This window comes from Oryctolagus cuniculus, chromosome 12 (assembly GCF_051225735.1).
Source record: "Oryctolagus cuniculus isolate XC-2025 breed Fujian yellow rabbit chromosome 12, ASM5122573v1, whole genome shotgun sequence".
Lineage (NCBI taxonomy): Eukaryota > Metazoa > Chordata > Mammalia > Lagomorpha > Leporidae > Oryctolagus > Oryctolagus cuniculus.
The window spans coordinates 50,012,641-50,036,989 of NC_142878.1; the positions used below are offsets into that span (position 1 = coordinate 50,012,641).

The window sequence follows — 24,349 nt, forward strand, 5'->3', positions numbered from 1 at the left end:
AGACTCAAATGACTTGACCAAAGTCACATGGAGCTGACACATGTCAGAGTCACACACTTCTGATGAATTCCTTCAACCTTTTCTTAGTACTGTTAATTCACTCAGCACTATGTGGAGGTAGATAATAAGTATGTGATCCTTTTGTAATGACATCTTTACAACACTCTAGTTCAAACAATTCCCTGATTTGGAATCCTTAACACAGCTGTGGTGAATTGGACAAGTACAGTCTTTTAAAAGCCAATTAAGTTTCAGGTGAGAACAAATCTCCCATGACAGTAGCAGTAGACTCAGCTTTTTACATTTTCTTTCAAAAGATTTCAGTGTCACTATCAATAAAGGTGATAATTTAGAACCTAAGATCTGTAAGACTTTCTAAGGACCAGAGAGATGCCTTCATGAACACAGAAGTCCACCGAAGGCAAAAGCTGCTGAGACAACGTAACAATTCTATATGTGGCCTTGATCCTAGCTTTCCAGTTTCACACTACAAAGAGATGCCCATTCTCAAGGCCACCCACAGCATCCATCCTCGCCCATAGCTCTGTAAGTAGAGTCAGATCTCATTATGTTCTAGTGGTTGATAAGAGGCACAAAGTGTAATTAGGGAGGAAATAACATATACTCCAAAGAAATTGTAAGGTATGCCAATTTGTACTTACAGAACCCTCAGGAATATGCATCTGAGTGGATTCTAAGAGCATAAAGTGGAGGAATTTGGAATTTACCATTGCATTAGGTTGATTTGCTGATGTGGGTTCACTGACACATTCTGGATGTTGTACACTAGCTCTTGTAGCTGGAAGTATCTACAAACGTTTACTTGGTGAGGTAAAAAAGGGGGGTGTCTAAGATGGCAGAATAGTGACAGGATGGTCTGATTTACATGAAGCAAAATTAATATTTAAAAAAGGAAAGGAAGTATACTCTCAGGGTAAAGCTGAAGGGGAACTGCCGTGGAAGATTCTGTGAAAGCCATAGGAGCAGTCTGGACCCATACTGAAATAACAAAGATGCAATGAAAGACCCGCCAGCCTGGATCTGGGGAGGAAGATGCCCGCCCAGGCAAACCAGTTGGGAGTGGACTCCACAGGTCCGTGGCACTGCTGATACAGGGGGAGGGAGAGCTTGGTGAACTGCACCTTTTATACTCCCATGCAGATCCCCCAATATAGCAGGTAACTGATCACCCACAGTGGGAGGGGGAAGTGGTACATTTCTCTCCTCCTGTAGCTGATACAGCAGATACCTGCAGCCAGTGATGACAGAGCTGGTGCCATTTTTGGTCCCAGGCTAGTAACAGCCACCCCAGCTCCTGTGCATGCACCCAGCAAATACTGGGGTCATCATCTAACCAACTGGCCAGGGCAACCTCAGCAATTCAGAAGAAACCAAGGAGGAGGGTCTCTACCACTCCATTTGAACCTGCCCTGCAATGGGAAGGGAGGGGGAATCACCCCTATGGAGGGGAAGTGCTACCTACAGCACAACTGTGAAGCAAGTGGGGCTGCAGCTGGTGGGTACTTTCCACACTTGTGAACAATAGATCTAACCAGCAAGAAAAACTCATATTCCCCACCAACACTGAATCTGGTGGGGAGGACTGGACTTGATCCATTTGTCTGGAACAGACACAGACAGCAGCTCTGGGAACACCTTAGTTTCCTTGCAGACAGGACTGGCTAGAGGGCCCCACAGGCACTCCATGACCCTGAGAGCCTTGGGAGCTGAGACTGAGCAGTGATGGCGTAAGAGGAGACAGAGTCTGGCTAGCTTCTGGGCAACCACAGAATGCTTATAAACACTGACCTCCTCAGTTGCCTTCAGCAGTTCAAAGTAGAGGGAACAATACTCACAGGAAAGACTCCAAGGAGTATACGTGCAGTTCATTAAGGGGTATGGATAAGTGCTGCGCATACGGGAGACTAACACCCAGGCATTCCTCAGCTCCCATTTATAAATGGTCACATAAAGACCTTCCACAACAAAAAGAAATTGAAAGAGTTTGTCACTACCCAGCCAGCCTTGCAAAAGATGTTTAGGGATGTGCTACACACAGAAACACAGAAAGCCATCATCATGAAAGAATGTCAAGGCAGAAAACTCCAATAAAAGTACAAAAGAAATTCAAAGCAAAAAATAGGAACATTTGTGGAAAAATGCCAGGGCCAAGTGGTTACTTATCAATAGTTACCCTGAAGTAACTGGCCTCAACTTTCCAGTTAAAAGATACAGACTAGTTGAATGGATTAAAAAACAAGATCCATCTATTTGCTGCCTACAAGAAAAACATCTCATCAACAATGATACACATAAACTGAAAGTTAAAGGATGGAAAAAGATACTCCATGCTGATGGGGAAAAAAAGGGCAGGTATAGCCATCCTAATTTCAGACAAAATAGACTTTAGCACAAAAACTGTTAAAAGAGACAAAGAAAGACACTATGTATTTATTAAGGAATCAATACAACAAGGGCCGGCGCCGCGGCTCACTAGGCTAATCCTCCGCCTAGCGGCGCCGGCACACCGGGTTCTAGTCCCGGTTGGGGCGCCGGATTCTGTCCCGGTTGCCCCTTTTCCAGGCCAGCTCTCTGCTGTGGCCAGGGAGTGCAGTGGAGGATGGCCCAGGTGCTTGGGCCCTGCACTCCATGGGAGACCAGGAAAAGCACCTGGCTCCTGGCTCCTGGCTCCTGCCATTGGATCAGCGCGGTGCGCCGGCCGCAGCGCACCGGCCGTGGCGGCCATTGGAGGGTGAACCAATGGCAAAGGAAGACCTTTCTCTCTGTCTCTCTCTCTCACTGTCCACTCTGCCTGTCAAAAAAAAAAAAAATACAACAGGAAGATGTGACAATAATAAATGTATATGCCCCTCCCCCAACTACAGAATACCTGGCTACCTAAAAGAACATTAACAGATCTAAAGGGAGACATATACTCCAATACAATAGTAATGGGGGACTCCAACACCCGACTTGGATCACTGGAGAGATCAACAAGACAGAAAATCAACAAACAGCAGAGCTAATCAACACCAGGACCCAATTGTACCTAACTGATATCTACAGAACTTTTCACCCCACAATGGCAGAATACACATTCTTCTCAGCAGTGCATGGAACTTTCTCTAGGATAGACCATATACTAGGCCATAAAGCCAGTCTCAATAAATTCAAAGAAATCAAAATCATACCATGCATCTTCTCTGACCACAGTGGATTGAGGCTCAAAACCAACCACTCAAGAATTTCAAGACACATCAAACACATGGAGACTGAACAATATGCTCCTTAACAGCAGGTCATAGAAGAAATCAAAAGAAAAATCAAGGGGCCTGTGCAGTGGCACAGGTTAATCCTCCACCTGTGGTGCTAGCATCTCATATGAGCACCGGTTCCAGTCCCAGCTGCTCCTCTTCCAATCCAGCTCTCTGCTATGGCCTGGGAAAGCAGTAGAAGATGGCCCAAGTGCTTGGGCCCCTGCACCCACATGGGAGACCAGGAGGAAGCTCCTGGCTCCTGGCTTCAGATTGGCACACTCTGGCCATTGTGGCCACTTGAAGAGTGAACCAACGGAAGGAAGGCTTTCTCTCTGTCTCTTCCTCTCACTGTCTAACTCTCAAATAAATAAATAAAATCTTAAGAAGAAATCAAATTTCTGGAAACAAAGATAACAATATCCCATAAAACTTATGGGACACAACAAAAGCCGTGTTAAAAGTGAAGTTTACAGCAATTAGTGCCTACATCAAGAAAACGGAAAATTACCAAATAAATGAGCTGGAAATGAATTTCAAGGACCTAGAAAAACAACAGCAAACCAAACCCCAAGTTAATAGGAGGAAAGAAATAATTAGAGAATAAACAAAATTGAAACAAAAAATTAAAAACATCAATGAAATGAAGAGCTGTTTTGAAAAATAAAGTAGACACACAATTGGCCCAATTGATCAAAAAAAAAAGAGAGAGAATAGCCAAATCAACATAATCAGAGATGAGAAGGGAAATATAACAGATATCACACAAATAAAAAGAATCAAGAGGAATTACTACAAATAATGGTATGCCAACACATCAGGAAACATAGAAGAAATGGACAAATTCCTGGACACATACAACCTACCTAAATTGAATCATAAAGACACAGAACATCTTAACAGACCAATAACCAAGACATAGATTGAATCAGTAATAAAGATACTTCCAACAAAGAAAAGCCCAGGTCCTAATGGCTTGACTCCTTAATTGTACCAGATGTTTAAAGAAATGATTTCAATTCTTCTCAAACTATTCAGAATGATTAAAAAGGATGGAATCCTCCCAAAATCCTTCTATGAAGCCTGCATCATCTTAATACCTAAACCAGAAAAAAATATGACATAGACAACTATAGACCAATTTTCCTGCTGAACATAGATGCAAAAATCCTCAAAATACTAGCCAATTGAGTCCAACAACACATCAGAAAGATCTTTCACCCAGACCAAGTAGGATTTATTGCCAATATGCAGGGGATAAATTTTTATTTCAACATTCCCAAATCAAACAATGTGATACATCACATTAACACAGCAAAGAACAAAATCCATATAATATTCTCAGTAGATGTAGAGAAAGCATTAGATCAAACACAACATTCTTTCATGATAAAAAAAAAAAAACCTTCAGCAAATTGGGTATAGAAGGAACATTCCTCAACACAAAATTAAGGCATTCTATGGCAAACCCATAGCAGCATCATAACGAATGGGGGAAAATTGGAAACATTCCTACTAAGGTCTGGAATCAGACAAGAATGCCCATTCTCACCATTACCATTCGCTATAGTCATAGAAGTTTTAGCCAGAGCTATTAGACAAGAAAAAGAAATCAAAGGGAAGCAGGAACTCAAACTATGGCTATTTGCAGATGACAATATTCTATATATAAGGGATCCAAAAGACTACTGAGAGACTATTGGAACTCATAAGAAAGTTTGGCAAAGTAGCAGGATATAAAAATCAACAGACAAAAATCAACAGCCTTTGTATACACAGAATGCTATAACTGAGAAAGAACTTCTGATCAATCCCATTCACAATAAACATCAAATACACACACTCACACACACACACCACCTTGGAATAAATTTACCCAGGGACAAAGATCTCCGTAATAAAAATTACAAAAGAAATAAGACATAAAAAAGTGGAAAAATTCTTCCATGTTCATAGATTGGAAGAATTAGTATCATCAAAATGTCCATACTGCCAAAAGCAATTTATACATTCCATGCAATCCCAATCAAAATACATTCTTCTCAGATTTGGAACAAATGATGCTAAAATTCATATGGAAACACAGGAGACCCCAAATAGTTAAAGCAATCTTAAACAACAAAAACAAAGCTGGAAGCATCATAACAGCAGATCTCAATACATACTATAGGGCAGTTATAATCAAAACAGCCTGATAATGGCACAAAACCAAATACGTAGGCCAATGGAACAGAGTAGAAACTCCAGAAATCAACCCACACATCTACAACAAACTTTACTTTGATAAAGGAGCAAAAAGCAATGCTTGGAGCCAAAACAGTCTCTTGAAGTGGTGTTGGGAAAACTGGATCTCCACATGCAGAAATATAAAACAAGACCCTTACTTTACACCCTACACAAAACAACACCCCCCCCCCGCCCCAGCTAAGGGCAAAGGACTTAAACAGACATTTTTTCAAAAAAGGAATCCAAATGACAAACAGATATGAAAAAATGCTCAGGATCACTAGCCATCAAGGAAATGCTAATCAAAACCACAATGAGGTTTTACTTCACACCAGTTAGAATGGTCTCATACAGAAATCAACAAACAACAGTGCTGGCAGGGATGTGGGGAGAAGTGTACCTTAATCCACTGTTGGTGGGAATATAAACGTTCAGCCACAGTGCAAGACAATATGGAGATATCTTAGAAATCTGAATATACACCTCCTATATGATCTAGCCATCCCACTCCTGGGAATCTATCCAATGGAAATAAAATCAGTATACGATTTATGTTCAACTCAGCTCAACTTACAATAGCTAAGATATGGAATCTACCCAGATATCCATCAACTGAGGACTGGGTAAAGATATCAAGGTACATATATACTATGGAATACTATAGAGCATTTAAAAAGAAAACCTTTCACCAGGAAATTCTAATTCAATCCCATCAAGGAAGCATGTACCAAAGCCATCTCACTAGTCCAAGTGATCAATTTCAGTTCACAATTGATCGTAATGATAGGTCTAAGAGTCAGAGAGATCACATAAACAAGACTAGTGTCTGCTAATACTAACTGATACAATAAAAAAGGGAGAGAACAATCCAACATGGGAAGTGAGATACACAGTAGACTCATAGAATGGCAGATGTCCTAAACAGCACTCTGGCCTCAGAATCAGCCCTTAAGGCATTCAGATCTGGCTGAAGAGCCCATGAGAGTATTTTAGGCATGGAAAGCCAAGACACTGTGGTGCAAAAAAAAAAAAAAAAACTAAATGAAAGATCTCTGTGGGTGAGATCCCAGTGGAAAGAACGGGCCATCAAAGGAGGAGGTGCCTTTCTCTGAAGGGAGGAGAGAACTTCCACTTTGACTACGACCTTGTCTAAATATGATCAGAGTCAGCGAACTCAAAAGGCTTCCATAGCCTTGGCAACCCATGACTAGAGCCTAGGGTGATTACTGATGCCATAAACAAGAGTGCCAAATTGTTAAGTCAACAACAGGAGTCACTGTGTACTTACTCCTCAGGTAGGATCTCTGTCCTTAATGTGTTGTTCAATGTGAATTAATGCTATAACTAGTACTTAAACAGTATTTTACACTTTATGTTCTGTGTGGGTGCAAACTGATGAAATCTTTACTTAATATATACTAAGTCGATCTTCTGTATATAAAGAGAATTGAAAATGAATCTTGCTGTGAATGGAATGGGATAGGGAGTGGGAGATGGGAAGGATGTGAGTGGGAGGGAAGTTATGGGAGGAGGGGAAGCCATTGTAACCCGTAAACTGTACTTTGGAAATTTATATTTAATAATGAAAGTTAAAAAAAGAAAAAGTAAACCTTTCATTTGTAAGAAAATGGATACAACTGGAAATCATTTTACTTAGTGTAATGAGGCATTCACACACACAAAAAAAGGGATAAATTCCATATGGTCTCTCTGATCTATTGTAACAGAGCACCTAAAATGTAATCTACAAGAATGAACCTGACACTTTGAGATGCACTGATTTTGATAGCCTTTGACTTCACTGTGAAGGAACAATATTTTTTCATACTAATCAGTGAACTCTTTAATTGGTGTAGGGTTAATTTTATGAGCATAAAAATTTGAAAACTTGATCTCTGTAAAAAAGAAAGGGGGACTGGCACTGTGGCACAGTGGGTTAAAGCCCTGGCCTGAAGTGCTGGCATCCCATATGGGTGCCAGTTCAAGTTCTGGCTGCCCCACTTCCAATCCAGCTCTCTGCTGTGGCCTGGGAAAGCAGTGAAGATGGCCCAAGTCTTTGATCCCCTGCACCCACGTGGGAGAGCTGGAAGAAGCTTCTGGTTCCTGACTTTGGATCAGCTCAGCTCTGGCAGCTACAGCCATTTGTGGAGTGAACCAGCAGATGGAAGACCTCTCTGACTCTACCTCTCTCTGTAACTCTATCTTTCAAATAAATTTTAAAAAATAAGAAAGGGAGAGGGATGAAAAAGAAGGGTAGGAGTATGGATGGGAGGGATGTGAGGATGGTGGGGGAAGAATCGTGTTCCCAAATCTGTACATATTAATTGCATGAAGTTGTATTCCTTAAACAAACTTTTTTTAAATATGTAACTTTTTTAGCATTATTTAGAGGAAGGAAACCCAAAAAGAGAGACATTACACTAACTTTATTTTGTGAGACTTACACACATCCAATCCATAACCCCTAAATCTTCCTGGAAAAACCAAAGGATACTTCCTTTATTAAAACAAAGGAAAGTACATTGGTGACAGAAACATGACAAACTTTGGAAATTTCTGGGTTTTTTTTTCTGTGTAGGCCTAAATGAAAATAGAGTATGTCACTATTGAAATGTGCTCCTCGGTTTCAGATAATGGGACCCTCAAGTGAACAAGGTCAAAGGCAGTGGTTAACCATCAGAAACAAAGTAGACATAATTTCTATAATGGGCAGAACACAGACACAATGTGATACTATGAATGTTTTGACTCTCATGGATCCCACAGTGGCTTACTAAGATTTTATTGGCAATGAAAGAGATGGGCATTATCTAAAATATTACCTAATCTATATAAGGGAAAACTCAAGGAAGAAACTGACTTCAAGGCCCACAAGGGAGAATGTTTCTTGTTTCTACAATGAAGCTAGTTCATAGACTTAAGTTTCTTGACTGAAGAAAAAGTCACGTGCCCCGGAGAGAGGACTATATACCATTGCAAAAATATGCACCCCCCCCCTTCCAGTCCTTCCCTAAGGACTTTCTATAGCGGCTGTGTGGTAAAGAGAAATGCTAAGATGCTCCAGGGATTTCTAGACATAGGCTCTGGAATTTACCATTTCCCAGAGATTCATCAAAGTGGGGACTAGTGGCTATTGGTGTTGTGCCTGAAATTCTTCTTGCACTATGCCCAGTTGGTCTACGGATAATTCTGTCACTGAATGTGTAATTGGAACGCATGCCCAGCTCTAAGCAGAATTATCACACTGGCTTCTGGCCCCCATGCATTCATGGATGGAGACATAAGTTGTTAAAGCAGTAATAAAGCCTATTCAGGAAATTTTAGTCACTTCCAAAATATAGTTTACACATAGTATTTTCTGTAACATTGCCAAAGCCAATTATATTTATTTTCATTTTTTAATTTGAAAGGTAGAAAGGGAGACATGGACACAGATACAGAGAGATCTTTCATCTGCAGGGTTGCTCCACAAATGCCTGCACCAGCTGGCCAAGTTAAAGCCAGGAGCTTGGAGCTTTATCTGTCTACCACGTGGGTAGCAGGCCTGCTGCCTCCCAGGATGCATATTAGCAGGAAGTTGGATCAGAAGCAAAATAGCTGGGATCTGAATTAGCCACTCTAACATGTGATGGGGTTTCTCAACTGGCAACCTAACTGCTGTACCAAATGCACGTCGCACCAATTATGTTTTAAGGTATGAAATTTAGAAATGATTTTCTGAAACCAGAATCATATATATATATTTCCCATTTATGTGCCATGAGGTATCTAACATTTTATCACTAACATTACCAATGAAAATTTTAATATGATTGCTATTATTCACTCCCCAAGGACAGTTAACATCCATGACTTCAGCTCCCTTCATCACTCTGCATTTTGAGTCAGTCTATTAGCTTATAGCCTTAGAGATAGGTTACGATTAAACTTTGACCACTTACTTTCTATGTCAAAAAGTTTCCAGTGGGACTACAAGCCAAATTATGTTTTTTACTCAAGAATCAAAATATGTAATTGCTTGCTAGCCCTCCCAATAATTTTGAAAAATTTGACTACGCAAGAATCTCTTTTTCAAAAATTAAAATATTCCTTCATTCCACTATCTGAGAAGTATTCAATAGGCTTTCAATAGGAATCTCTTCATGCATACAAATACAAAAAAAAATTGGCATATTAGATATCATGTAGAAATCCTAGGGGAAATGTAGAGCCTTGAAACATGATAGTAATATTCTTTAAAACAAAATGAAAAGGAGCTACAAAAATTTTCTAAAAGTTTTAATAAAAATGTAGACTTCCCCCCAAAAAATATGCTACAGTATTAAGATACTGGAAGGGGAGACACCAAATAAGCAGAGTTACAATAACTGCTTTCCTCTGATTTTTTTTTCCAAAGCATGTGCCTATAATTTCAGTTTCATTAGTGCATTCACATCAAATAGCAACATAATTTGATTTTTAGAGCACAGCTGTGAGTTAATAATGAAAAATCAGGACCAGCATTGTGGCACAGCAGGTTAAGCCACCATCTGCAGTGCTGGCATCCCATATGGGTGCCACTTAGAGTCCCAGATGCTACACTTCCAATCCAGCTTCCTGATAACACATCTAAAAAAAAACAATAGAAGATGGTCCAAGTGCTTTGGGTCCCTGCCACACATGTAGGGGACCCAGATGGAAGCTCCTGACTTCAGCTTAGCTCAGCCCTGCCCGTTATGGCAATATGAGGAGTGAACCAGCAGATGGACGATCTCTTTGCCTCTTCCTCTAACTCTTTCATATAAATAAAATCTTTATTTATAAATATAAATATTTTTAAAAATGAAAATTAGGAATTAGTTTACTATAAAGTATTTCCTTTTCCATGTGCTCCTTGAAAAAAAGAAAAAAATTCACTGTGAAAAATTTTATAGATGTTATAGAAAGGAAAAGTTTCATTCTGAGAGCTAAAAAGCACTATATAATTGAATTATATATTATCTTTCAAAAACTACCTTTAATAATATTTATGTTAATTTTTTCATACATACTCCTGATTTTTCTTCTCATATCTAATAAATGTATGTGAAGTTCAACTTAGGTTCAATGAGTCAGATGGAAGCTAAAGACCAAGCATCTTTAAGCCTACAGCTAACAATTTCCAACTTTGTATTATTTTGTTTTTGTGAAACAGCATTTTAGCAATAACATTTTAAATTTTGCCATTCCATTATTTTTAAGATTTTTTTTGAGAGTCCGAATTACAGAGAAGCAAAGAAAGTGAGCAAGATCTTCCATCTGCTGGTTCATTCCCCAGTGTCCACAATGGTTAGGATTGGGCCAGACCAAAGCCAGGAGCTTAATCCAGGTCTCCCAAGTGGATACAGAAGGCCAAAGAGAGTTAGGCCATCTTCCATTGTTTTCCCAGGCACATTAAGCAGGGAGCTAGATCAGAAATGGAGCCGCCAGGACTCCAACCAGCACCCCTATGTGATGCAGGTGCAGCAGGTGGCGGCTTAACCTGCTATACCACAGTGCCAACCCCTCCATTATGGTTAAATAAAAGCAAAATAAATGGCCCAAATAGTGGTGAACTATGCTACTAATAATTAATATTCATATTAAAATTTTCTAAGAATATTTTATGGCAAAACAATATAAAACATTTTATATATATTTTTCCCATTAATACTGCAATACTATGAGATGCCATAGTAGTCCCACCTGAAGCTGAAGCTTAGCAAGATAAAGAAAGCTACACATTTCACAGTAAGTAGAGGAACCTTATGGAAAGATGCCACGGTTGCTGGTCGCTTCTGTTAGTATTTTGAAAAACTGATTTTCCAACTGATACATAGAAAACTGATTTTAGGTAAGAAATTTTAAAGATGACTATGTTTATTATACCAAGGTTGCTTATACAAATGCTAAATGTGTGAGACTGGAGTATAGAGAGATTAATTATCAGTCTGAGTATGTGGTAGAATTTTACATAATAATGCAGATTCCAAATTTCAATTTGTCTTTTTTAGTTATTCAGCTCCTGAACCTTCCAGGGAAGCAAAGTACATGTTGCGATTATCAATGGGGTTTAATGCAGAAAAATCTGCTCTAAAGAATAGAAATTTTGTCTTTATATATTTTAAAATCTAACCAAAAATATTCCTGTATTACATAACATTATGTAGTGTAATTTGAATGTACTTCAGAAAGTTCATGAAAAATGCACACTCTGGAAAAATAAAACATGAATTTAAAGATAATTTGCACAGGCTGGCATCGCAGCTCACTTGGCTAATCCTCCACCTGCAGCACCGTTACCCCAGGTTCTAGTCCCAGTTGAGGTGCCAGATTCTGTCCCAGTTGCTCCTCTTCCAGTCCAGCTCTCTGCTATGACCCAGGAGTGCAGTGGAGGATGGCTCAAGTGCTTGGGCCCTGCACCCACAAGGGAGACCAGGAGGAAGCATCTGGCTCCTGGCTTCAGATCAACGCAGCGCGCTGGCCGTAGCGGCCATTTCGGGGGTGAACCAACGGAAAAGGAAGACCTTTCTCTCTGTCTCTCTCACTAATACCGCCTGTCCAAAAAAAAAAGAAAAAAAGATAATTTGCACCAAAATAAACACCTTTAAATTTCACTTCCCATGAACTATTTGTAGAACCCTTTTTTTTTTTAACTTTTATTCAGCAAATATAAATTTCCAAAGTACAGTTTACGGGTTACAATGGCTTTTTCTCCCCCCATAACTTCCCTCCTGCCGGCAACCCTCCCAACTACCACTCCCTCTCCCATTCCATTCACAGCAAGATTCATTTTCAATTATCTTTATATATACAAGATCAATTTAGTATCTATTAAGTAAAGATTTCATCAGTTTGCACCCACACAGAAACATAAAGTGTAAAATACTGTTTGAGTACTAGTTATAGCATTAATTCACATTGAACAACACATTAAGGACAGAGATCCTACCTGAGGAGTAAGTGCACAGTGACTCCTGTTGTTGACTTAACAATTGACACTCTTGTTTATGGCATCAGTAATCACCCTAGGCTCTAGTCATGAGTTGCCAAGGCTATGGAAGCCTTTTGAGTTCTCTGACTTCGTTCTTAGTTAGACAAGGTCATAGTCAAAGTGGAAGTTCTCTCCTCCACAGCATCTTGGTTTTCCATGCCTAAAATACTCTCATGGGCTCTTCAGCCAGATCTGAATGCCTTCAGGGCTGATTCTGAGGCCAGAGTGCTGTTTAGGACATCTGCCATTCTATGAGTCTGCTGTGTATCCTGCTTCCCATGTTGGATCGTCTCTCCCTTTTTTTATTGTATCAGTTAGTATTAGCAGACACTAGTCTTTGTTTATGTGATCCTTTTGACTCTTAGTCCTATCATTATGATCAATTGTGAACAGAAATTGATCACTTGGACTAGTGAGATGGCATTGGTACACGCTACCTTGATGGGATTGAATTAGTATTCCCTGGCACATTTCTAACTCTACCATTTGGGTCAAGTCAGCTTGAGCATGTCCCAAATTGTGTATCTCTTCCCTCTCTTATTCCCTCTCTTATATATAACAATACTGTCTATATGGGCACCTAAGTCGTAACTTTGGACAATTTGGCCAAGACAATTAAGCCTCTATTGTCATTATATAAACGTGCAATATTTATAGCAGTGAAATACTCTATGTGATCAATATATTTTAAATATTAAAATTTTCAACGTTATAATACAAATGTTTAAAACCTATTTCAATTCTAAATTGCTTCAAAAATAAGCCAAAGAAAGTGTTCAGACATATCAATGCTCTAAAGAAGAACAAAACAAAAAACTTTGTCCATAAAACTGAACTAGGTTCTAGGTTCAAAAGATTATAAAACAGGGTCCCCACCCCTGTGAATGACCAACAGAAAAGACAGAAGTTGTGCTAACATCTTGGCTCCACCTATCAAACACCAATGAGGACAGTCACTGAGATAACCCAAAAAGCCCTAGAGGCTCATACTGACACCATAAAGAACTATTGGTCTGAAGTATCTTGGTTATCTGTGTGACCCAAATTCAGATTCACTGAAAACCTGCTTAGGCCATTTTTTTTTTTTTATTGAGCTGTAAAGTTCTCACAATGAATGTAATCAAGAGTTTGAAAATAACTTTCCATGCGTATTTTATAAGCTTATGACAATTTTCTGTCTCAAGAATAGGGCATAAAAGCAAAATTAAATTTATGGGTTTAAGTATCCTTATTAACTCCTACAAGTGAGCCAAAAGTAAAGCGCTAATTAGAAACAGCTTCTAGTAGGGCAGTTTCTTTTATATCTGAACCTCACTTTGAAATACCTTTAGTATCCTGTTTATCACCTGAAGCTGCTATTCCAGTCTACTTGCTTGAAATGTTCAATTGCATTTCATGGCACTTTCAAGCTTAATTAAATTTTTGCAACAGAGCAGGTCTGCCCTTTAAGGCAAAACATCTCTTTCAATCAATCAGATTTTCATATGAAAGAGGATTTGCAAGATTTTTTTCTTTTTTAGAATGCAAACACTACTACTTGCCTATAAATAAAAAGATGCCCTTTTCCAATAGTTATTTTTAAGGGAAAGTGGTTGATGAAAATATGAATATATTTAAGATTAGAGGGAAAAGAAGACTTTAATCTCTTAAAATTACATTTAATCCTAGAACCCTGTATTTCAAATGAAAAAACAATATTTGCATCAAAATTACTTGATATTATTCATCTTTATGATTCTATTTATTATGCTAGTAAGACCACAGTATATATATAGAATTTATATTGCTTGCAACATTTAATATACTTAATAATCCTGAACTTAATAAAGTGATTGTCTCTATACTTAATTTTGTCATCCAGAAGAATCAATTTTTTCCTATTTTTAGTTACTTCTGTATTTTTGTGGCACCTGTCAACTACCATTTTACAGCAATAAAAGTAAAAGCCCGACAAGTGGGGCATTCTGCTACAACACCCTAAGTTTAGATTTTTCTTTTCCTCCAAATTCCAGTTCTCAAACATGCCAGAGCTGACCTTGACCAGTATCCAAAGCAATCCATGAAGTAAACCATTGCTCAGCGTGCCAATGTGTACCCTAGTGTGCCAGCCAGAAACAAAGTCATTCTTGATAATCCTCTTCCACCTCTGATATTCAGTTCAGAAAGTCCTAGCAATTTTCTCTGCTAAGAAGTTTGTGGTTGGCATGATGCAATGGTTCACTTGTACCTATTCCTCTCACCCCAATCTCTAGCTATATTATTTTCAAAATGAATATTTAAAAGTATCATCTTTCTGCTTAAGTAGCTTACAATTCCTTAAAAAAGGAAAAAAGAAAACATCCTTAGCTCAGACTACACAAGTGACCCTTATTTTGTCTTTCCAGCCTGACCCCAGCACCCACTTCAGCTTTTAACATTTGCTCTTTTGGCATTGTCTCATCTTAAGTTCTTCACTCTACACATGCTTTCTCTAGACCTCTAAACCCATCCTTTCTTCTGCCAGAAATTCTGTTCCTTGTCTGGGTAAATAGTATGATAAGAACACAGGGAACAGGGGCATTGCAACAGATTGTATAGGTTCATATGCCAGGTGTACTGTTTACTAGCTTATAACTCTGAACTTGCACTGAAATTAAAACTGTGCTTCCCAGAGATGATAATGGAGTCTACATCATAGCACTATTCTGAAAAAGAGAAGATTAGAGGCTTGTAAAGCATTTAGAAAACACCTGGCACATGCCTGGAGTAAGCCCTCAAAGTTGTCAGATACCATCCCTTCCTTTGCTCCTCATCTAATTAAACCCTACTAATCCATTAGGTCCCAGCTGAAGTCTTGGCTCCTAATGGAAGAATTCCCTGATCTCCCAAACCCTACTAGGAAAACTTGAAAAGTTCTTAGCATGAATATCTCTCATTCACAGGGCTTACAGTAGTACAGTTTTACTTTTTCACTACTGTCTGGTTAACTTCTAACTCTTCACTACATACAAACTCAACAGCAGGAAATTTTGTTTTGTCCAAAATTACCTACCCAACACCTAATACAGCACCCAGAACCTAGCAGCACTTGATATATAGTTGCTGAGAAAGCAAATGTTCTATTGTCTTGCTGATCTTCCCTCCCCATCACTTATTTTCAATATAAAGAAATTATCAAAGTTATCAAAAATTTATCAAAGTCCTTCCTATTTCAATATTATTCAATGACCACCCCAAAAATCTCCCAGGCAGGATTAGTGTCTCCACCCTGTTTTTCCCTATGGCTGTATTTCTCTTTCAGCATAGTAATCATTGTCTGCTGTGCACCAAGTTACATTTGGTCTATTTATGTATTTCTTGTCTTTGATAATTAGTCAAACCATTAAGTCATTAATCTGATATATTCTAATCTAATGCATAAATTTTTCTGATGCCTCCTCAGAGTGGAAAGGCAATCTCCTTAGCCTGATATACAAATAATTCACAACCTGATCTCATGCAATTTTTTTCCAATCTTATGTTATTCTACACTACCCATATGTCAGACATGGACCAGAGTTCTTTATGCATAACAGTGGATACCCACTACCTTGCAGAAAAGCATGTCTACCACATCTGAGTCAGGAAAAACAAATAGGTAATAATCTCCCAAACAAAAAATCCCAGCAATGTATTTTTTTAAAGCAGAGTTGCCTTATCTAGTTCTAGTCCCAAAATAAGTTAAACTGAGTCTTTCCCATAACTGACTTAAGCAAAAACAAATGCTCTAACTTTTCTAACACTCACGTCTGAAAAGCATATGTGCATACACCACACTGTCTGTAGATGTGACAATCATGAGAAAAACAGCTGCTTCCCACCCGACCTATCACTGTAGCAGAATGCATTGATGTTGTCAGTTCCTCCTCCCTCCATCCTTGACATTTGACATGTGGCTTTACAATTCCACCCAGTGGAGACAAGGATACTTGTTTTGACCAATGAGATGAAAGTGAAAGTGACGGCTTGCCCCCAGACTGCACTTGAAGGACAATACCTTTATCTTTTCACCCATAAGCTTTTGTCATCATGAGAAGGGCATGTCCTTGGTAGCACACTTGAATAAGGAGGGTTAGGATGGAAGACACTTGGAGCAGACTTGAGTCCACTCTGAAACTTACAGCCACCAAACAGACTAAAATGAACATGACCAAGCTAATCCATTTATGTGTTTGCTAAGCCAGTAGGTTTTGTAATGGTTTTTTATACATTTTTTAAAAATTTGATCAATCTGAATCCTGTAGAGAATTTCTTTAAACCATTGCTGCAGTTTTAAGTTTATGAGTTAGTGCTGTCATAGTTATCATCTTTAAATTTTCACCAATAAACTTTTACTTTTCTCAATAGTTTATCACTGAGCCATCCCTGGCAAGAGCAATTTATGAAACTGCATTCAAAATTAGCTTTTAGGGGCCAGTGCTGTGGCGTAGCAAGTAAAGCTGCCACCTGCAGTGCCAGCATCCCACATGGGCACCAGTTCGAGTCCTAGCTGCTCCACTTCTGATCCAGCTCTCTGTTGTGGCCTAGGAAAGCAGTAGAAGGTGGCCCACGTCCTTGGGCCACGTGGGAGACCTGGAAGAAGCTCCTGGCTTCGGATCGGCACAGCTCCAGCCATTGCAGCCATCTGGGGAGTGAATCAGCAGTCAGAAGACCTGCCTCTCCTTCTCTCTGTATAACTCCTTCAAATAAATATTTTAAAAAGTTAGCTTTCAAATCTCTGAAGCAGTGGTTTATTCCTCAAATTTGTCTCCCTCTGACAAGGCCTCCCCTAGGAGACTCCTGAATTCCTAAAATGCATGGACTTCCGGCAAGTGCTACACACTCTTTCCCCAAACAATCCTAGACCACATGAGTTTAGCCTGGAATATATTCTCACACACCCATAACTTTCCTCACGAGGTCCAATGTACTGAGAATGTCTTTGTCCAGCTGATAGAGTACTGGACTTAGTACAAGGCCCAGTCGAAGTGTCATCTGCTATTCTCAGTTGGTTTATCACCTATCTCCAGCACCAGAGCTTTCTCACCTGTGTTTCCCTAACACTGCATGCCTCTGCCTTCTCCAGGCCAGACTACTCACTTCTCCAACACATGGACTGTGACTGTTTCTCCACTTCATCATAATGCCTAGCATGTCGCCTATTCTTAGTAAATATTTACTCAATTAGATTTAACTAAATAACTTTTAAAAAAAATGTTTAGTCTTTTCAAAGGCAGGGAGAGAGGAGAGGGAAGGAGAGAAAGTGAACCATCTTCCATCCACTGGTTCATTCCCCAAATGCTTACAACAGTGGGGTCAGCCCAAAAATCACAAGGCCAGAACTCAATCTAGGTTTCTCATGTGGGTGTCAGTGTCCCTACTACATGAGCCATTACCTGCTGCCTTCCATGGTGTGCATTAGTGAGAAGTTGGAGCAGAAATGTAGCAAAGACATAAACCCAGGCTCTCCAAATGGGGTGTGGACATCCCATGTTGCAAGTTTATCACTACACCAAATGTTCACCCCTCAATGACATTTTATGTCTCTCCCAATAAGTAGAATATTTTAAAAAGGATGTTTTTTATATTTGTCCTCAGTACTCAGGTAATCTAATACATTATTATTTAAAACTTTAAATTTTTGTTGAATTAAACTTTATTGAATTTGTGGTTTATAAGATTACCAAAAGTTGGGTTTTCTGGAAATACAGATAGTGCACTCAGACACCTTGGAAAATTATAGAGCTCTTAGGAAGGATTCCAGTAAGTATGTAAGGTTGCCCTAAACACTGGGCTGACCTTATAAGGAAGATTAATGTGCTTTTGCTATAATGCTAATGGACAAGTAAAAGGTGGTCCACTATTTCTAGCTAAATGGATTTGTGGGAATGGTCTAAAGTTTGATCTTGATTTTAGAAACATTTTAGGAAGGAAATATTCACTGAGCATATGTCATTGCTTTGGGAAGCATTCAAGAAGGAATAAAACAGTAAATGCTGTTCCTGGCATTATGACTTAAATAAATTACGTGGGCTATAGGTGAAATATTCTTCCAGGTGAGATTACTGTTTTGCAGACATGAGCCTTTCTGAATCCTCATTCCATACACAAATCATGCCTTTGATATTCTGTGCTTCTGCAGGGTCTTTCTTTTTTTTAAAGGTTGATTATTTTTATTTGAAAATCAGAGTGACAAAGAGAGCAAGAGTGAGAATATGAATGAATGAATGAATGTTCTATCTGCTGGTTCTCTCCCTAAATGCCACATCAGGCAGGGCTGAGCTATGACAAAGGAGCCAAGAACTCCACCCAGGTCTCCCATCGTGTGACAATCACTTCATGATGAAGACTTAGTGTCTTTGGCCACTTGAGTGCAGGGACCTCAATACTTGGACCATCATCTGCTGCCTCTGAGATGCAATGGGAAGCTGCATTGGAAGAAAAGGCAGGACTTCATCACAGGCACTCCAATATGGGATGCAGGTGTCCCAAGTGCAACAAAACCTGCTGTACCATAATGTTTGCCCTTTGGGTTTTTTTTTTTAATGTTTCCTACACCAATGTCATCCACTATTTTCCAATTATTTTATTCCAGCAATTTCAGATCTTATATTTAGGCCTTTCATCCATCTTAAGATGATTTTTGTCTAAGATTAGAGATATGTATATAGTTTACACACACACACAGTTTTGCCGGGTCCATTTATTGAAGAGACTGTCCTTTCTCCAATGTATATTTTTGGCACCTTTGTCAAAAAAGGTAGCTGTTGGCTGGCGCCATGGCTCACTAGGCTAATCCTCAGCCTGCGGCACCAGCACCCCGGGTTCTAGTCCTGGTCGTGGCGCCAGGTTCTGACCCGGTTGCTCCTCTTCCAGTCCAGCTCTCTGCTGTGGCCCGGGAGTGCAGTGGAGGATGGCTCAGGTCCTTGGAGGAAGCACCTGGCTCCTGGCTTTGGATCGGCGCAGCGCGCCAGCCACAAGCACCAGCCATAGCGGCCACATGGGGAGTGAACCAACGGAGAAAAGGAAGACCTTTCTCTGTCTCTCTCTCACTGTCTAACTCTGTCAAAATAAAAAACTCTGCCTGTCAAAAATAAAAAAATTTAAAAAAAAAACTATAGAAAATTTAAACAGATCAATAATGGGTGAGGAAATTGAAATATTAAGTTATCCATCACAGAAAGGTTCAAGACTTGATGGCTTTACAAATGGGTTCCACAAAACATTTTAAAAAGAACCAGTTTGAAATGGGAGTCACTGGGTACATGCTCCCCATGTAGGATCTCTGTCCTTAATGTGTTCTACTATGAAACTTAAAAACAACACTACTAGTCGAACAATACCCTATACCTTGTGTGGTTGTGTGAGTGCAGCCTGTTGAAATCCTTGCTTAGTATATACTAAGTTGATCTTCAGTATATGAAGGTAATTGAAAATGAAACTCAATGAAGGGCGGGATGGGAGAGGGAGTGGGAGAGGGGAGGGCCACGGGAGGGAGGGAGGTTGGGGTGGGGGGGAAGCCACAACAATACAAAAGTTGCACTTTGTAAATTCATATTTATTAAATAAAAAAATTATATAACAAAAAAGAAAAAGAAAAAAAGGAACTTAATACTTTACCCTTTTAGTATTTTTTATGTTCTACTTAAAACTATTGGTTGAACTCTGTAATTAATACACAATTACTCTTAGGTGTTTAATTAATGCTATAACTAGTACTCAAATAATATTTTACACCTTGTGTTTCTGTGTGGGTGCAAATTGTTGAAATCTTTACTTAATATATGCTAAATTGATCTTCTGTATATAAAGATAATTGAAAATTAAAAAAAAGAACCAGTTTGAATGCTTAAGTTGTTCTACAAAAATCAAAAATGAGGAAGTATCCAAACTCATTTTAGAAAGGTAGTATTACCCTAATACCAAAACGAAAGACACAACACAAAAATAAAACTACAGACCAATGCCCTTGATGAACATAGATACAAAAATTCCCACCACAATATTAGCTAACTGAATCTGAAGACACATCAAGAAGATCATACACCATGATGAAATAGGGTTTATTTCAAGGATGCAAGGGTGATTCTACATTCATAAGTTCAGAAATGCAGTAAGTCACACCAACATAAATAAAAACAAAAAACATGATCAATAGGTGCACATAAAGCATTAATAAATTAAACACCCTTTATGATAAAAATAAAACTTTTAATAAATTTGGTGAATAAATGTATCTTAAAATAATAAAAGCTATCTTTGACAAACCCATAGCCAGTATCATACTGAATGCGGAAAAGCTCAAAGCATTTCCCTTAAGATCAGGAACAAGACAAAGATACCCAGTTTCACTACTCTTATTATATGGGCATATTAGAAGTCTCAGCAAGAGTAATTGGGAAAGTGATAGAAAAACAGGGCATTCAAATTGAAAAGTCAATATCTATGTTCGCAAGTGACGTGATCTTATGTGGAAAAATCTAAATATTCCACCAAAAATCCGTTACAACTGATAAACAAATTCAGCAAAGTTGTAGACTATAAAAATCTACATACAAAAAGTACCAGCATTTTTATATATCAATAATTTTCCTAAGGGGTAAATCAAAAAGCAATCCTATCCACAAAGACTATTTTAAAAAATTAGGAATAAATTTAACCAAAGAAGCAAAAGAGCTCTATCAAAAAACTAGAAACAGTGATGAAAGAAATCAGAGGACACAAAAAAGTGGAAGATATTCCATATTAATGAAAGGGAAGAATACTGTAAAAATATCCACACTAACCTAAGCAATCAACATTTTCAATGCAATCTCCACCAAAATACCAATGATAATTTTCACAGAAATAAACAGTCCTAAAATGTATTCAGTATCACAAAGGAACTAAAATATCTCATAGCAATCCTAAATAATTAAAGCTAGAAGTATCATAATACCTGATTTCAAACCAAGTCTCTTTAATGTAATTTTCATATACCAAATTTTCTGAGGCATTTTATGATTGAGAAGGTTTCCTTCCTGTCTTTATATGTGAACAACTGGATGGATTTAAAATTCTAAATTCAACATTGTTCTACTTCTTTAAAAATGTGTCTTATTAAAATGGTTATTTTCAAAAAGACACAAGGAAATAAGTGTTGGTGAAAACGTAGAGGAAAGAGAAACCTTGCACAGTTCTCATAAGAATGAAAATTAGTACAGCCCTATGGAAAATACAGAGATTTTTTTAAAAAATTAAAAGTAGAACTATATTATTCACAATCCTACTATTGGGTTTACATGAAAAAGATGAAATCAATGTCAAAGAGATATCTGCACTACACATTTGTAGTTACACTATTCACAATAGCCAAGATATAGTTTACATATGTTTACAGTTTATATATATTTATAGCAACACTGTTCACGATAGCCAAGACATAGCATCAACCTACGTGCCACTCAGTGGATAAATGTATAAAGAAAATATGGTAATATATACACAACGGAATATTGTTCAACCATAAAAAAATCGTGTTGTTTTTAACAACATGGATAATCTAGAACATTATGATTTCCAGTAGGCAGCAAAGGAAGAGTAAATTCAAGAGGTGTCAGCATTGTGGTATACTAGGCTAAGCCTCCACCTGTGATGTCTGCATCCCAGAGCGTGCTGGTTCAATTTCCAACTGTTCCACTTCTGTTCCCACTCCCTGTTAGTGTACCTGAGAAAGCAGAGAAAGATAGCCCATGTGCTTGGGCCCCTGCACCCACATGGGAGACCTGGAGGAAGCTCCTGGCTTTGGTCTGGGCCAACTCTGCCGTTGCAACCATCTGAGGACTGAACCAGAAGATAGATCTCTGTCTCTCCCTCTCTGTAACTCTGCCTTTCAAATAAAAAGTAAATCTTTTAAAAAATAATTTTAAGTGACAATCTTTATTTTCCAAAACTCCCTCAATATTTGTAGTCCAGCATACTCTTCTAAAATCCTATCAGTATCCCATCACAAGGTAAAATTTCCCGTCATCTTTAACCAGGACAGGTCCTCTGTAACTGCCTTAATAAAGCAAGCACCTACTGTTAGCCTTTTGGTTTGATTCATTCTCTCTGGTTCCCTCACCCCACTTTCCTCTCCGAAATTCTGCATTTCTAATAAATAAATCTATCCCTGTTAAATATAAGAGTGGGAATAAGAGAGGGAAGAGATGTACAATTTGGGACATGCTCAAGCTGACAGGCCCCAAATGGTAGAGTTAGAAACATACCAGGGGATTCCAATTCAATCCCATCAAGGAAGCATGTACCAATGCCATCTCACTAGTCCAAGTTATCAATTTCTGTTCACAATTGATCATAATGATAGGACTAAGAGTCAAAGGGATCACATGAACAAGACTAGTGTCTGCTAATACTAACCGATAGATAAAAAAGGGAGAGAACGATCCAACATGGGAAACGGGATACACAGCAGACTCATAGAATGGCAGATGTCCAAAACAGCACTCTGGCCTCAGAATCAGCCCTTAAAGCATTCGGAACTGGCTGAAGAGCCCATGAGAGTATTTCAGGCATGGAAAGCCAAGACACTCCAGCAAAAAAAAAAAAAAAAAAAAAAAAAAAAAAAAAAACTATATGATAGATCTCTGTAAGTGAAATCCCAGTGGAAAGAACATGTCATCAAAGGAGGAGGTGCCTTTCTTTGAAGGGAGGAGAGAACTTCCACTTTGACTATGATCTTGTCCAAATATGATCAGAGTCGCTGAACTCAAAAGGCTTCCATAGCCTTGGCAACTCATGACTAGAGCCTAGGGTGATTACTGATGCCATAAACAAGAGTGTCAATTTGTTAAGTCAACAACAGGAGTCACTCTGTGCACTTACTCCTCATGTAGGATCTCTGTCCTTAATGTGCTGTACATTGAGATTTAATGCTATAACTAGTACTCACACAGTATTTTTCACTTTGTGTTTCTATGTGGGTGCAAACTGTTGAAATCGTTACTTAATATATACTAAACTGATCTTCTCTATATATAGAGAATTGAAAATGAATCTTGATGTGAATGGAAGGGGAGAGGGAGTGGGAAAGGGGAGGGTTGTGGGTGGGAGGGAAGTTATGGGGGGGGAGGCATTGTAATCCATAAGCTGTACTTTGGAAATTTATATTCATTAAATAAAAGTTAAAAAAAAAACAATAGTCAAGGTAAACAGTCAACCAAGCTGTTTATAACATGAATGGATCAATAAAATACAGTGTATAAACAAACAAATAAATAAATCTTTTAAAAAAATTAAGTCCCCAGAAGCCAGCAGAGTCAGACGCATTCATCCACACAGATGGAAGAAACAGTAAATCATCTACTCCTATGCATTATTTTACAGATGAAGAAATTCAGGCTAAGCGGTGTGCTGGGTCCATGTAGCCACCAAAGGTTAGATCAGGATGCAGTGCAGCTCAGTGTGCACTTGGTTCAGAGCAGTAGCCCAGTGTGCCCAGTTCATGGCAGTCAGCATCTCTGCTCCCAGAGAAACAGTTTCCCAGGTGTAGGTGAGATCTGTGGCCACAAACACAAAGGCTTTGAGAGTTCACTACACATCTCAGCATGCATGAGTGACCTTAAAATAGTTCCCATGTGGCATTGCTGATTGAATAGTTTTCGAAAGACACCATCAGACCTACAACACAAAGTTTTTAGTTCAAGGTTGAAGTCGCTTGCATGTCAAAGTCAAGGGGCTGGAACCTCAGTGATCTGATAATCCAGACAGGAGTTCATTCCTATGGGTATTGAGGAATGCTTATATTTAATCAGGGAAGTGTTGTCAAAGTAAAAATAAAGAATACACTTTATTTAAAGCTCTTGTTCTTGACTCAGTCTGAGTGGTGAGTAATACATCCTTT

At 38.7% G+C, this 24,349-nt stretch overlaps 1 long non-coding RNA gene across 8 annotated transcripts in view; it reads right to left on the reverse strand.

The window, feature by feature from the left end:
- Positions 1 to 24,349, reverse strand: part of LOC103351184 (uncharacterized) — a 430,373-nt gene that overhangs the window by 231,870 nt on the left and 174,154 nt on the right. For 2 of the 8 annotated variants that reach the window (XR_016217447.1, XR_016217441.1), the window contains one exon: positions 23,729 to 24,226. The exons of 3 other annotated variants lie outside the window; for them this stretch is intronic. This is a non-coding gene — a long non-coding RNA (uncharacterized LOC103351184). Of the gene's footprint in view, positions 1 to 23,728; positions 24,227 to 24,349 lie in introns of those variants that run through there. 3 more of the 8 variants (XR_016217446.1, XR_016217439.1, XR_016217440.1) reach the window with 2 other exon arrangements.